The sequence below is a fragment of the Vicia villosa genome, linkage group LG7 (assembly GCF_029867415.1).
Source record: "Vicia villosa cultivar HV-30 ecotype Madison, WI linkage group LG7, Vvil1.0, whole genome shotgun sequence".
Lineage (NCBI taxonomy): Eukaryota > Viridiplantae > Streptophyta > Magnoliopsida > Fabales > Fabaceae > Vicia > Vicia villosa.
In genome coordinates, this window is record NC_081186.1 from 6,288,092 (window position 1) to 6,302,855 (window position 14,764).

The 14,764-nt window shown below is 35.8% G+C and overlaps 1 long non-coding RNA gene across 1 annotated transcript; it reads left to right on the forward strand.

Annotated features, from left to right (window-relative positions):
- The first annotated feature begins 1,923 nt into the window (after positions 1-1,923).
- On the forward strand, positions 1,924-4,662 carry LOC131616923 (uncharacterized). The gene is made up of 3 exons (XR_009288327.1): positions 1,924-2,424; positions 3,365-3,453; positions 4,232-4,662. It is a non-coding gene; the product is annotated as an uncharacterized LOC131616923 (long non-coding RNA).
- Positions 4,663-14,764: the final 10,102 nt, after the last annotated feature.

Sequence of the window (14,764 nt, forward strand, 5' to 3'; positions counted from 1 at the left end):
AGCGGTGGAACTTTGGGTCCATATTGGGTACCACATGCATAGAGTCACATGTCTTGCATTGAGTCACATTGAGGTAATGTGATGTTTGAATATATGCATTTATGTGATTGTTATGTGTACATGAGATGAGATAATTGAAATTGGTGATGTTTTAATATATCATTGGTTAAACGTGTGAATATGTGATAATGATGGATTGTGTATATATTTGGGATAATAGTATTGAATCTTTTGAGTATTATACTATTGAATTTTGTGCTTACTTGAATATGTGAAATTTATTAGATGATATTATTTACATGATTATGACTTGTTGTGTGATGAAAAGTATGTGAGATTAATGAACTGTAGAAGTATGATGTGTATAGTAGCTATTGATACTTGTGATGTGATGATTTTATATGTCTGAATCCTAGCATGCAATTTATCATATGCCCACTTATATGATTTGATATCTCACCCTTTTTTTCTTGTTTCGCCGTTGCCTTTATATTGGCAACGTGCAGGTATTCAAGTATGAAGATTTAGTTGCCGTTACTCGAGTCGGTTGTCGCTCTGATACGTAGCACTCTGGGGGGAACGATTTATACTATTATTGATGTTGCTATTTAATTGTTTCATTTTGGTTGGACAAAATGTTAAGTTAACTGAAGATATTTTATTGAATACATTCTTAAGTGCTTCCGCTGTGTTTTAATAAAATAAGTTATTCTATTTCAAAGGTGCTATGTATCCGCTTTATGCGACGAGGTGATTTGTTTTGTTTTGATTATGTGACGCCTCATTTGTTTATTGAGAAATTTTGAAAAACTCTGATTTATATATATTTGCCGGGTAGAAATGGGGCGTTACACAACCCGTACTCAACTAAGGGGCATGTCCATGGCACCAAAAGAAAGTTTCAAAGGCTATGCACAAAAGTGGAGAGATCTGGCTGGAAGGGTTCAACCACCCTTATCTGATCGCGAGCAGGTCGACATGTTCATGGGCACTTTAACTGGCCCTTTCTATAGTCATTTGCTGGGAAGCTCATCATCAGGTTTCACTGACCTGATATTGACTGGAGAACGTGTCGAAAGCGGCATTCAAAGTGGAAAAATTCAAATAGGCTCTTCCTCTGGTACTACAAAAAGGCCCATCAGGGGGAGGAATGAGGTCAATACAATGCAAAGTCAGAAAGGTCGCAAGTGTAAGACCCGTAAAAATACATTAACACTAATTAGAAATTTGAGAATATTAACTAGTGTTATGCTACTTTCGTTTACCAACTTTCTGTTTAACTGTTGATTTTGACCAATTTTATTAAAATTGTGCTGGGTCTTAATTAGAGTTTTAAAAATTGACACAATGATTATATTAGCTTTAAATGTTTCTTTTGTATTAAAATTTCAAAAGTAAGTTTCTTTTTATTCTTAAGAAAATGAGTAAAATTTATTGATGGTTTAAATTTTCACTGACTCTGATTGTTGTAAAAATTTAAATAGGAGTTTTATATATTATCGGGAATGAAATCTTAATCTCAACATTTTTTTAAGCCAAGGAACAAAAATTTATTTGAAAAATTAATATATATCAAAATTATGTTTGTTACAGTTAAAATGTTACAGTAGAATTTTTCTATTTTCGTAAAAGTTATTTATGGACGAATTGCGATTGTTTGAGAAAGAACAAAAATATTAAATGAGTTAATGAGATAGAAGTTATAAAATATCTAGATATTTTTGTTTGAGTTTAATGGTTATGCACTGACAGTGTAAAAATGTTTTACACTGTCATCCAATTAGAATATAACGTTCTGCCATGTCATACAAGCTTTTTTTAATTTTCAGTCTGACTTGTTCTGATTCATGATCCTCATTGGTTGACAGTGTAAAACTATTTTACACTGTCAGTGCATAACCCTAGGTGTAACAACACATTCAATTTTCTCTCTTCTTTCCATTCCACGCTCTTTCCTTCTCTCTCTGCAAAAACCGAAAACAGAAGCGCTCCTCCCCCTCTCTCCAAACCTAGCCGCCACCCATCTCCGACCACCACAACCCCAAACACAAAAGCTAATACCACTACTGTATCCTCTCCTTTTCCTCTTCTATATAGTGTAATTTAATTTAAGATCGGAAGAATTTGAAATTTTACATCTCCACCTTCTCTCTTATTTTCCGGCCACCATGGACTCTCCATAAGAAAAATAAACTGATAAATCTCTTCCTCTCAATAATATCTATGAAACTCACAAATAAAATTCATGATCAGACCACATCGGACAACCGCGCCGGAAACATCACTACCGTGCCGGAAAGTGTAATGACAATTGTTGGACTGATATTGGACTGTTTCTATTTTACCCTAAATAACCTATCCCTTTCTGTTTGCCTTGATCACCATCTCCGGCCAGTAACTGCGTCGCCGCGACCGCGGTTAAGGGTGGGTTTCTTCACCTCTTTCCTCTGTTCTTAATAAAATAATAATAGTCAAATAAAAACCATACCATTATTTTTGGACTATTTACTAAATTCCAACTTTACTTTTATTCTATTTTAAATTGGGATCATTTTAAATTTGAATGATATTTATTTATATGCATACAATTTTGTTGCTCTTATTTATTTCAGATTTGATTTTTTACTATGTTTAGAAAGAAATAATTATAGTTTTAAATTAAGTTAAGACTTAAATCAAAACATAAAAATTATATATCTTAAAGCATAATTTCTCCACTTTGTTTTAAATTTTTCAAAAAGCCACTTGACATATTAATGTTCTTAATGTATGCCTTAACTTCTTTTATTAAAAAAAAAGATACTTTATCCTTTTATTTTTGTTTTAAATAATTGCTATTGTAATTTGGAATAGTTTCAAAAGAATACGTTAAACTTGCTTAGAAACTTTAAAGTCAAAATGAATTATTCTAAATAGGAATTACTATTTTAATTTATAAATTAATAATTAAATTTTATTCATTTTGTAATTAATATACTTAATAAGAATTTAAGTATAATAATTTATTGTCAATAATTTTAATCTAAATATGATCATAGTATTTGACACAATGGGATGTTCAAAATAATAAATGATTTAATGTAGTAAATTAGAAACTTCTTTGGATTAATATTTTTAATATTCTTTTAAGAGAAAAACAAGTCCTAATGGAAAAATACATATATATATATATATATATATATATATATATATATATATATATATATATATATATATATATATATATATATATTTAATAAAAAAATATTAGATAAAAGGTAATAAAAAATCTAATCTTAATTGATTAGGTATGTGGCCAAAATAGAGCCTAATTGTGGATATAGTTGGGTTTGTATTAACTTAATTAAATTGTGTATTTTAAAAGGTTGAAAGTGTGAACTAGATAGAAACCTCGTCGAGAGAGACAAATCGTTCTCATGTAGCGTAAGTGGAATGTGTTTGAAGCTTGCTAAGGTAAGGACACTTTCTAACGATATTATATATGATTGAATGCATATGTGCTGGTATGAATGATTGTGTGCCCGGTTGGGGATGTGTGTTTCTACTGTGATGCTAAACTTGAGAATGTGTTTCATATGTTTTGTTGAAAATATATGAATAGACTTGTGGTTATGATTACATATGGGAAGATTATGTAAGTTCATATGATTTGTTGAATATATGAATTGACTATTGAGAAATATTATGATGCATTTGCATATATGTGCTCATGCATATCATAGTTGCGTGTATGTCGAGAGGACTGCACCAGGTGAGGACTCTAGAGGACGAGCCTACCTAATCCTGCGGGATTTTATTGAGTCGGTGTCTGTTTGGATCACTGTTTAGTGAGGCAGCACCCGTTTTAGTGAGGAACCCGACTGACTGTGGTGATCACGACTCTCTGCGGAGAGGTTAAATTCCGGAATTCATGCATGTGAGGAACCCGACGGGCTGGGCGATCACAGGTGAGGAACCCGACGGGCTGGGCGATCACCACTCATATAGGTCTGCATTTAGGATATGTGTGCATTGCTCTATGTGTGGAAATAAATGATGAATTGGTTATACATATCATGTTGTTATATCTGTCATGGTGGTAATATCTATCATATGGTTATATCTCTTGCTGTTACAAATATCATGTGGTTACATCCATCATGTCGTACTTGTATATGTCTATTCTTTCATGTATGTTGTTTTTAGATTGTGACCCTCTACTATTATTCTGTTGTGGCTAACGACCACCCAGGCTGTTAGCAATTGGGGATAGTTAAGGTATCCAGGTGTGGTGAAGACTTGCAAGATGTGAATGACTTTGGCGATAGAAAACATCAAGACTCAATGTCATAGTGAGTCATTTGTACTAAGTCATCCTTGGCTTGGAATTCAAGATCAGCTTAGGGTTATGTTTCAGAGTGTTGTCCAGGTCTGTTATTGGGAAGTTTGTTGTTGAAGCTCAATGCTTAAATGTGTTAGTGGTATTGACCTTCACTTGTTGTCAAATAATTTGTAAGAAAATATATTCAAGTGGTCTAATATTTTATAACCTTGGGCATTTCTTTGGTCCTAGTTATGGAAAATATTTAGACAGGTTGTCATTATGTTCTTTTAGACAGTATGTTTAATTGTGTTCTTAAACCTTTAATTGAGAAAACAATTTATAAAAGAGGTCTTGTATTATGATCATTGTCATACAAAACTTTACTCTGATTTGTTTAAAAGATGATCATATTCTAAATACTTTGTTGTTTTAAAAAGAAAAAAAAATACACTCTCGCTGTTAAAAATCGGGGTGTTACATTGTGGTATCAGAGCTTTGGTTTAGATTTTCATGGGGCTGTGTGTCATGTGTCCTAAGCTGATCAAGTGTCGGGTTTAGTGGGAGTAAATGTTCGGAGTCCTATATGTTATGTGTTATGTGATTTGTGACTTGGGTCAAGCATGATATATGCTTAGGTAATCGATTGTTTCTTACATAAAGTTAATGTACCCTATAGTACTTCAGTAAGAAGGATAGTTATAACCCTAGAGCATCAGTCGACTTTGGTCGATATGTGTCTCTGAATTCTTTGGATGTGTTGGTTTAGAAGGGACAAAATTGAATCGAGTAAGAATTAGAAGGTATTACTTTAGTAAATCTATAGATTAGAAGTTATGTTGTTCTCATCACTTAGAGATGTTGAGTAGGGACGAGTGGAAGTTGAACTTAGAAAGGATTACAAGTAAGAACCTGAACTAAGGGACCTTTTGATAAAAAATATTGGATGTTCATTTCGGTAAGTTCAGAATGAGATGAGATGAAGGTTATTAAATATTCATTAGATGACATCTATTTGGAAGTGAAGAGTAACTATGGATGTCAATTGGAAACAATTAGAATACTCGGATAGAAATGGAGCGTCTTCTCTAGGAAGAAAATGGGTGTTGAGCGTTAAAAGTGATCGAACCAGGAAAGTTAGACAACGGTTATACTTTTGGAAGGTACCTGAAAGGTTAAAGTTGTTTTCTTATGTTAGATATGTAATTAAATGTATTAAGGAAGAATTATGTGATGATTAAAGGTACGATACAAAGTATTACCTGGATAAGTGATGATTTATACGTAGTTTGGGAGATAGTGAGTAAAAAGGTTTATATGAGATTAAGGTACAAGTAACACTAAGAATTTAAGTGATCATAAGAGTTGGAATGGGCATGGGTTAAATTATTCAAGTCATGGACGACAATGTTTGGAGATTTACTAGGAAATTGGAGGAAGAATTCTTTAGAGTGTTAGATCGTAGGAAATCTGTTGGTTGGTGTGAATACAAGATCACAATTACAAAGATGTTTTTGATTCATGGCAAACTCAATAAGCATACAAGCAACAAGGGACAAGCAGAAGAACTCAAGGAAAAGCAAGCATTGGTCAGTTGTGACAGAGCAGGTCGACCTACTATGCATATAGGTCGACCCAACATAAGCAAAATAAGAAAAATGTAGAAAAGCAGCAGCTAGGTCGACCTACTGTCAACCTAGGTCGACCTAAAATGGAGAAAAGTTCACATACCTCTGCTAGGTCGACCCACACATCAACTAGGTCGACCTAAACTGAAGAAATATCCCAAAAACTCATTTGAAGAGAATTTTGGTCGACCTACTTCCCAAACAGGTCGACCTAACTGGGAGCAAAATCATTTCAAGTTAATGCACCTCTGCTAGGTCGACCTAAGCTCTACAAGAGGTCGACCTAACTGATCAAAAATGCCAAAATGTCTGTTATTCTTGGCTCCAACTGATTGGCACTCATATATATTATCAAAGGTTCAATTATTGAATGGAACACCAACGACTGAAAGATACACAAAGGCTTCTCATCTTCGTTCTTCGTCATCTCCAACACAATTACACATAATCATTCTTGCGTTGAGGGTTAGTGATCGAGTTCGATAACATCCATGGAACGGAATTGAAGATTCCTAGTGGGTGAAGATTTGTGGGGTTTTTGGTGAATAAAATCTGCGGGTTTTGTCCTCCAAGATAGGTGTTTCTTGGGGGTTTTTATCAAGAGGTTTCATCGAGGATCCGTCTGAGTGTGAAGATTGAAGAACAAGGGTTCAAGGCAATTCAAGACACTGCAGAAAAGGGATTAAGTGAAGCTCTTGGATAACCTTGATCTGACTCAAGATTAAGGGGGAAGAAGATTCAAAGGATCGACATAATTGGTTTATGGTTTATCGCTTTGTTATCTTCTTTGTATAAACTGCTTTCAACATTAATGAAAGATTTCCCAATTTCAGTTTGGAATTGGGGGCAGACGTAGTCGTAGCAAGGACGATCGACGAACTGCCTAAACAAATATCGTGTTCTTGTCGCTTTTACCTTTTCATTTACGTTCTGTTCATATTTGGTTATAATAGCAAATTGATCAACGATTCGAGTGTTAAGATTGTGAAATAAAGTCTTATATAAACATCACAATCCATCACACATTGAACTACCATCAATTTGATCATTATCACCAAGTGTTTGTGTTTTTGCTTCTTTCACCATTACTGCATTGCAAACGTCGTTCATCATATAATTAATTGATTTTCAATAGAGCTACGTATTGATTCTATAGTGTATTCTCTTATCGTTTATCTCAAGCTGGTTAGTGGTTTTAACACATATACAATCGTTTCAATAGTGGTTCGGAATAGACGCGAGTCGATTCAGAATCACTTCCGCTTAAAGTTCAATTAATTCCGCAAAACTGTGTAAGATCTATTCACCCCCCCTCTAGATCCTAAGGCCAGCGTCTAACAAGTGGCATCAAGAGCTCTGGTTTATTCCGTGCTACGTGAAACACTTATTGGAAAGATGGCTTCCGGACCTAAAGGGGCTCACAATAGAGCTCCAGTTTTCAACGGTGAAAACTATGGCTATTGGAAGGATTGTATGTGTGTCCACATCAATGCAATTGATAGGAACATCTGGACAGCTATTGTCAATGGTCCCTTTCAAATCACCATGACAAATGCAGCTGGTGCAGTTGTTCCAAAACCAGAAAATACTTGGGATGCTGAAGATGAAAAGAGATATGCATACGATTGGAAAGCGAGAAACATTCTAATCTCAGCTCTAGGAGTTGATGAATACTATCGCGTTTCCCATTGTAGATCCGCTAAAGCTATGTGGGACACATTGCAAGTTGCCCACGAGGGAACAGATGATGTCAAACTAGCTAGGATCAATACGTTAACTCAAGAGTTCGAACTCTTCCACATGGAAGATGGTGAATCCATCGAAAACATGCAGAAGAGATTCGTTCACCTGAAAAATCGGTTAAATTCTCTTGATAGACCTGTTTCCAATGCAGTTGCTACTAACAAAATCTTAAGATGCTTGAACAGGGAATGGCAACCCAAGGTTACAACAATAAAGGAAGCAAATGATCTAAACACCTTAGACATTACCACTCTCTTTGGTAAACTAGAGGAACATGAACAACACCTTAGATGCCTTGACATGCATGAGAAAAGGACAAAGAAAGAAAAGAACATGGAGAAAGAGGTAGAGAAGAAGTCAATAGCTCTAAAAGCTTCAAGCTCCAAGACCTCAAGACAAGAGCTAAAGGATAGTGATACAAGTGATGACGAAGACTCCGATGATGAGGAAATGGGACTGTTTGTGCGAAGATACAACAAATATCTAAAGAAAAATGGAGCAAAACATTCTGACAAAGGCTTGATCAACTATAGAAAGCAATCAAACAAGTTCAAACAAGATGACGACAACAAAGGAAAAATCAAAGGCCTTTGCTTCAATTGTGGGAAAGCCGGTCACTACAAACCGGATTGTCCATACCTTAAGAAAGAAAAAGAGAAGAACCAAAGCAAAGGTCATAACAAATCTAAAAGAGCCTACATAGCATGGGAAAGTGATTCATCTAGTGAAAGCTCATCAAGCGATGAAGAAGAATCAGCAAACCTATGTTTCATGGCTCATCAACACAAGAAAAAGAAAGCTGTAAGTCATCTTAAACCTGAACTCGTAGATAAGGTATCTCATTCTCAACTAAAACTTGCTTTTGAAGAATTACATAGAGATGCAATTAAAGCTTTCAAACTTTTGGCCTCAAATAAGAAAATATTTTCATATCTTGAATCAAAAGTTGAGAAAACCGAAAAGGATACGGAAGCTTTAAAACAATCTATGCTAGACATTCAAAAGGATAAAGTTGAAATAGATCATACATCATGGTTTGGTTGTGAGACATGTCACATTTGGCAAAAAGAAGTAAGAGATCTAAAAGCCAAGTTAGACAAGGCTCTACAACCAAAAGTGACTTTTGCGGTTGATCCAAATAAGTTCAAAAGATCGTATACTCCTTTATATAGTAAATACACTTTTGTACCAAAAGTATTAACTAGCAAAACACCATATTCTCATCATATTACCTGTCATTATTGTTGCAAAAAGGGACATACCATTGAAAAATGCAAATTTAGGAGAATTTTAGTTCCTGAAGGAGTATTTCAATGGTTGCCTAAGTGCAACAACTTCTGTACTCACCACCTAGGACCCAATGAAGATTGGGGACCTTCTATTCTAAATTAATCTTGCAGGAAAAGTGTCTTGACATCGCCGAAAGGTGGTGGTTCCTTGATAGCTGATGCTCAAGACACATAAAGGGAGACATATCACTTCTTGGTATGTCATCTATGAAGAACTATTCTTGGCAAAGAAAATGTAGGTGACCATGGCCACTACTAATGTATAAGATACATCACAAATACAAGTTAACCCGAAAAACACAAAGGACGCATTACTTGATGTGCAATTGGCAAGTTGCATTGCAAGGAAATTTTAAACCTATTCTAAGCAGAATAATGTTTGGGACCATGTCCCGCATCCGGGAGAACATCAAGTAATCGATACTAGATGAGTTTTTCGCAAAAATCAAGCAATCAAGTTATGAAACATTCTATCAAGACAATCCATCATCAAATCTATGAGTATGGCACACTAACAAGAGGACTCCACACAATGATGACAAAACACCTACATATTGAGAAAGCGGTAACATGTTTATTGTTCACTTCCAAAAATTTTATTGATACTATAATATGCTATCAATTAACATGCTTATAGTGACTTCATATATGTTTATCTATATATCTCAATTACATATATATGTCTATCATTTCCATTCATAACATATCATGTTTTGGGCATACAAGCAAGTAACTAAGCATAAAAGCATCATATAGTAACATCCCTAAGGCATTTCAAACATTTGAAGCAACTTAGGTCGACCTAACATGCATCTGAGTCGACCTACACAAGCCTTTTTCAACATTTTAGCCAGAATGCCCAGTTACGTCGACCTACCCTCTTTTTAGGTCGACCTAATCTGCAATTTTTTTTAAGGCTTCTCTGTTAGGTCGACCAGGCCTTCATTTAGGTCGACCTACTGGTTCAAAAATTTCCAATTTTGGGTCTGTTGGTCGACCCGACCCATCCCCATTCATTCATAATCATTCCTCTTTTCCTTCCCACTCATTTTCACATCATTGTGTACGGCCAACCCTAATTCCTCAAAGTTCAAAGAGTGTCAAAAATCATCCCTCTCACACAAATCATCAACAACCATGCCTCCAAAATCAAGAAAGGGAAAGGAAATTGCTTCTGGTTCATCATCTCAACCGGTAAGTGCTCTTGTTCATCCTGATTGTAGGGAAAATTTTGAGAAATGGCAGATGAAAAGAAAAATTGTTAAGCAATATACCTATGATCCAAATCTTGTCGAAAACATGCATATCCCCGATGTCGCTGCTTTGATTGAACATCAAAATATTCATCCCTTAGTGCAATGTGATACTCCGTACTGTGAAAATACCGTCAGGGCTTTCTATGCAGGATTTACAAAAGGGGATGGTTGTAATTTCCGTTTCAAAATGGGCTCTAGGTCGCATGTTGTTGACAAACGGGCATGGATTAGTATCTTTGGTCTGAAAATTGTAGGTGATGAATTCTGTATGGTAGACGGGGATGTACCGGGAAACTATGACCATGAGGCCTACATGAAGTCTATCCTCAAAGACCCTTCCGTATTTGACAGACCTAATGAAACAATAACAGCCGGTCATCTGAAGCAAGATCCTAGGCTCCTAAATTGGGTCATCTCAAGAATCATTCGACCAAGGGCAGGAGGGTATTCAAGAATTGAAAGGAATGAAGTTGTGCTCATGTATCTGCTGCAAAATAGAACGCGTATACATTGGCCTCACTTCCTAGCTGCTAAGTTTCATGAGGTCCAACAGAAAACTACAGCCCTGTGTTATGGATCAATCATTCAAACAATTGTCAATCACTTCGGCATGCGACTTGATCACTTACACTACACTCGCATACATCAATCTCAAGAATTCTCACAAACCACCTTGACTCTTATGGGATACCATTGGAATCCAGTTAGGAAAACCTACTATCTCATTCAAAATGGAACAGGGAAGGTTATCTACAACTATGATGATCCCACGGAGTTTGGAAACAATGCAGGAAATGAAGAAGAAGGACTTGATCAAGACAATGCAAATAATGATGATCACCACATGGAAGATGTTGCACAAGATACGGATGCAAATTGGAGATATGTTCCTTCACAACAAGAGGATATCCCTTGGGGATACACGGCTCCGCCTCCGCCAGATCAAACCAACATCATTTCCATGTTAGAAAATATGCAGCTCCTACAACAACAGCACTTCAACACACAACAGCTTCAATTCCAACAAATGCAACAGCTCCAACAAGATCGCTATGAAGAACAACAACGACAATATCAATCGTTGTACAACTTAGTTCAAGACCACAAAAGCGATTTTGAGACTTTTGCCTCCAACTCGACTCTAAGACAGAATCAGTTTGAGGAAACGGCATTGCATCGTCATGCCAACATAAGTCAAAGCTACAATACTCTAAACCACTCCGTGCTTGATCTGTTGGAACAAGTTGAAGAAGACCGTCCTCAAACATTTCAAAGAGGAAGAGGAAGACGGGGAAGGCGTTAGGATACATATCTTTTCATTCCATCATATCATTACATCTCATTCCATCATTGTCATGAATATTTACTAAAGTTTCTAAGTACTTAGTTTAGTTTTCTTTTAAATTTGTCTGAATATTATGTGTGCTTGATTGTAACATTCAAAGTTTTCTTTGGATATTATGTCACCTCTACTTGCTTCTGTTAACGATTATGTATGTTGTAGTGTTCTTTTAAAACATTTTTGGTTCTTATGGTTTCACTATCTACATGTTATCTATTACTATGAATGCCCGTATTCTTTATGTTTCTCTCGTTACTCTTCTCTTCTGTTTCGTTGTTTCTTTTTTGATGTTGTCAAAGGGGGAGATAGATGCTGAGTGTACGGGGGAGATCAGCAAAGTGTACGGGGGAGCCTTGTTGAGCCTTCATTACTTACTGCCAAAGCTTCTACTATCGGTTTGCCATCATCAAAAAGGGGGAGTATGTGAATACAAGATCACAATTACAACGATGTTTTTGATTCATGGCAAACTCAATAAGCATACAAGCAACAAGGGACAAGCAGAAGAACTCAAGGAAAAGCAAGCATTGGTCAGTTGTGACAGAGCAGTTCGACCTACTATGCATATAGGTCGACCCAACATAAGCAAAATAAGAAAAATGCAGAAAAGCAGCAGCTAGGTCGACCTACTGTCAACCTAGGTCGACCTAAAATGGAGAAAAGTTCACATACCTCTGCTAGGTCGACCCACACATCAACTAGGTCAACCTAAACTGAAGAAATATCCCAAAAACTCATTTGAAGAGAATTTTGGTCGACCTACTTCCCAAACAGGTCGACCTAACTGGGAGCAAAATCATTTCAAGTTAATGCACCTCTGCTAGGTCGACCTAAGCTCTACAAGAGGTCGACCTAACTGATCAAAAATGCCAAAATGTCTGCTATTCTTGGCTCCAACTGATTGGCACTCATATATATTATCAAAGGTTCAATTATTGAATGGAACACCAACGACTGAAAGATACACAAAGGCTTCTCATCTTCGTTCTTCGTCATCTCCAACACAATTACACATAATCATTCTTGCGTTGAGGGTTAGTGATCGAATTCGATAACGTCCATGGAACGGAATTGAAGATTCCTAGTGGGTGAAGATTTGTGGGGTTTTTGGTGAATAAAATCTGCGGGTTTTGTCCTCCAAGATAGGTGTTTCTTGGGGGTTTTTATCAAGAGGTTTCATCGAGGATCCATCTGAGTGTGAAGATTGAAGAACAAGGGTTCAAGGCAATTCAAGACACTGCAGAAAAGGGATTAAGTGAAGCTCTTGGATAACCTTGATCTGACTCAAGATTAAGGGGGAAGAAGATTCAAAGGATCGACATAATTGGTTTATGGTTTATCGCTTTGTTATCTTCTTTGTATAAACTGCTTTCAACATTAATGAAAGATTTCCCAATTTCAGTTTGGAATTGGGGGCAGACGTAGTCGTAGCAAGGACGATCGACGAACTGCCTAAACAAATATCGTGTTCTTGTCGCTTTTACCTTTTCATTTACGTTCTGTTCATATTTGGTTATAATAGCAAATTGATCAACGATTCGAGTGTTAAGATTGTGAATTAAAGTCTTATATAAACATCACAATCCATCACACATTGAACTACCATCAATTTGATCATTATCACCAAGTGTTTGTGTTTTTGCTTCTTTCACCATTACTGCATTGCAAACGTCGTTCATCATATAAGAAGTTAATTGATTTTCAATAGAGCTACGTATTGATTCTATAGTGTATTCTCTTATCGTTTATCTCAAGCTGGTTAGTGGTTTTAACACATATACAATCGTTTCAATAGTGGTTCGGAATAGACGCGAGTCGATTCAGAATCACTTCCGCTTAAAGTTCAATTAATTCCGCAAAACTGTGTAAGATCTATTCACCCCCCCTCTAGATCCTAAGGCCAGCGTCTAACAGTTGGTACCTTAGTAAAAGTTGGAAATGAATAAGAAAATCGATGAGTGAATAGACGTTCCAGGATTATTAGCAAGAACTTATGAGGAAAATATTGGGCTGTGTTATAAAAGAATATTACGACCTTTAGATAGTCACGATAATTAAAGATGTTATTTGCAATTGACAAGATAAAGGTCACGATATGTTAGGGAAATAACTCTAGGCGGTTTGTTGCTGAAATTTTGAAGTTGTAAATTTTTAGATGCTCGAAGAAGATCTAGTATGAGGATCTTTGGAGTTATAATATCTAAAAGGTAATCACAAAGGAAGATGGAAGTTGTACACGGCCAAGGAACGAGGAAGGTAACTCACAATATTTATTTATATACAAGTTAATAACCATGTTGTTTAATTGGTTAAAGTTAAAAGGGATTTTAAGAAGGACTACCATGAGATACCTCAATAGAAAATGAGAAGGAGACCGAGCATTTCATCAAGGGTGTATTCTATAGATGATGAGGTCGCATTCAGACTTAAAGAAAAGATTTAAGAAGTGGTATAAGCGGAAGGAGACTAATCTCACAGTTTAAAATCTTATATCACAAGGATAATGAGTGATGTATTGGTGACTAGATAGAATTTTACATTCGGATTCAGGGTGGTGAAATTGAAGTAAGAAAAAAAAACATGTTGGAGAGTTTCACATGAGACTTTGGAAGTCGAGACGAGGTTAATTATGATATGTCATTAATGGACAATTGAACAACAAAAGATGAGATGTTGGAACAATTAAGAATGGTTAAGGTGACGAGCTCTTTTCAGGAAAATAAAATTTAATGGTAAAAGTAAAGAAACTCAAGAAAGTTTGGAAGAAGGGATAGGAAAACACGAAAGACGTGGTGTGCCAATAGTAGCCACCAACGAAGAGGAACATTTAATGTTAAATCCCACAAGCATAAGCTAGGTAATAATTTGGAAATAAAGTAGTTGTGTTAGAGTGCGAGACAATAGTTTAAGACTGGTATAAGCGGAATTTGTGTCTTGTGGATGGGATATTTTTTCATGTTAAAGAAAATTTGGAGAGTTGCAATCACCAACTGGATGTTGGGATGATATTATTAAGATTGTGATTAGGAATGAGATTCAAATGTGAACATATACAAATCACCATAACTATGAGATTAAAGGGGAAAAAAACTAAGGATTTATGGACGTTGGCGAAGTGATGAAGTTCTCTACGTAGAATATGACTTCACTTGGAGTAAAAAAAAATTAGATTGTACTCTATTTATTAATGTCTACTATTTTAGAGG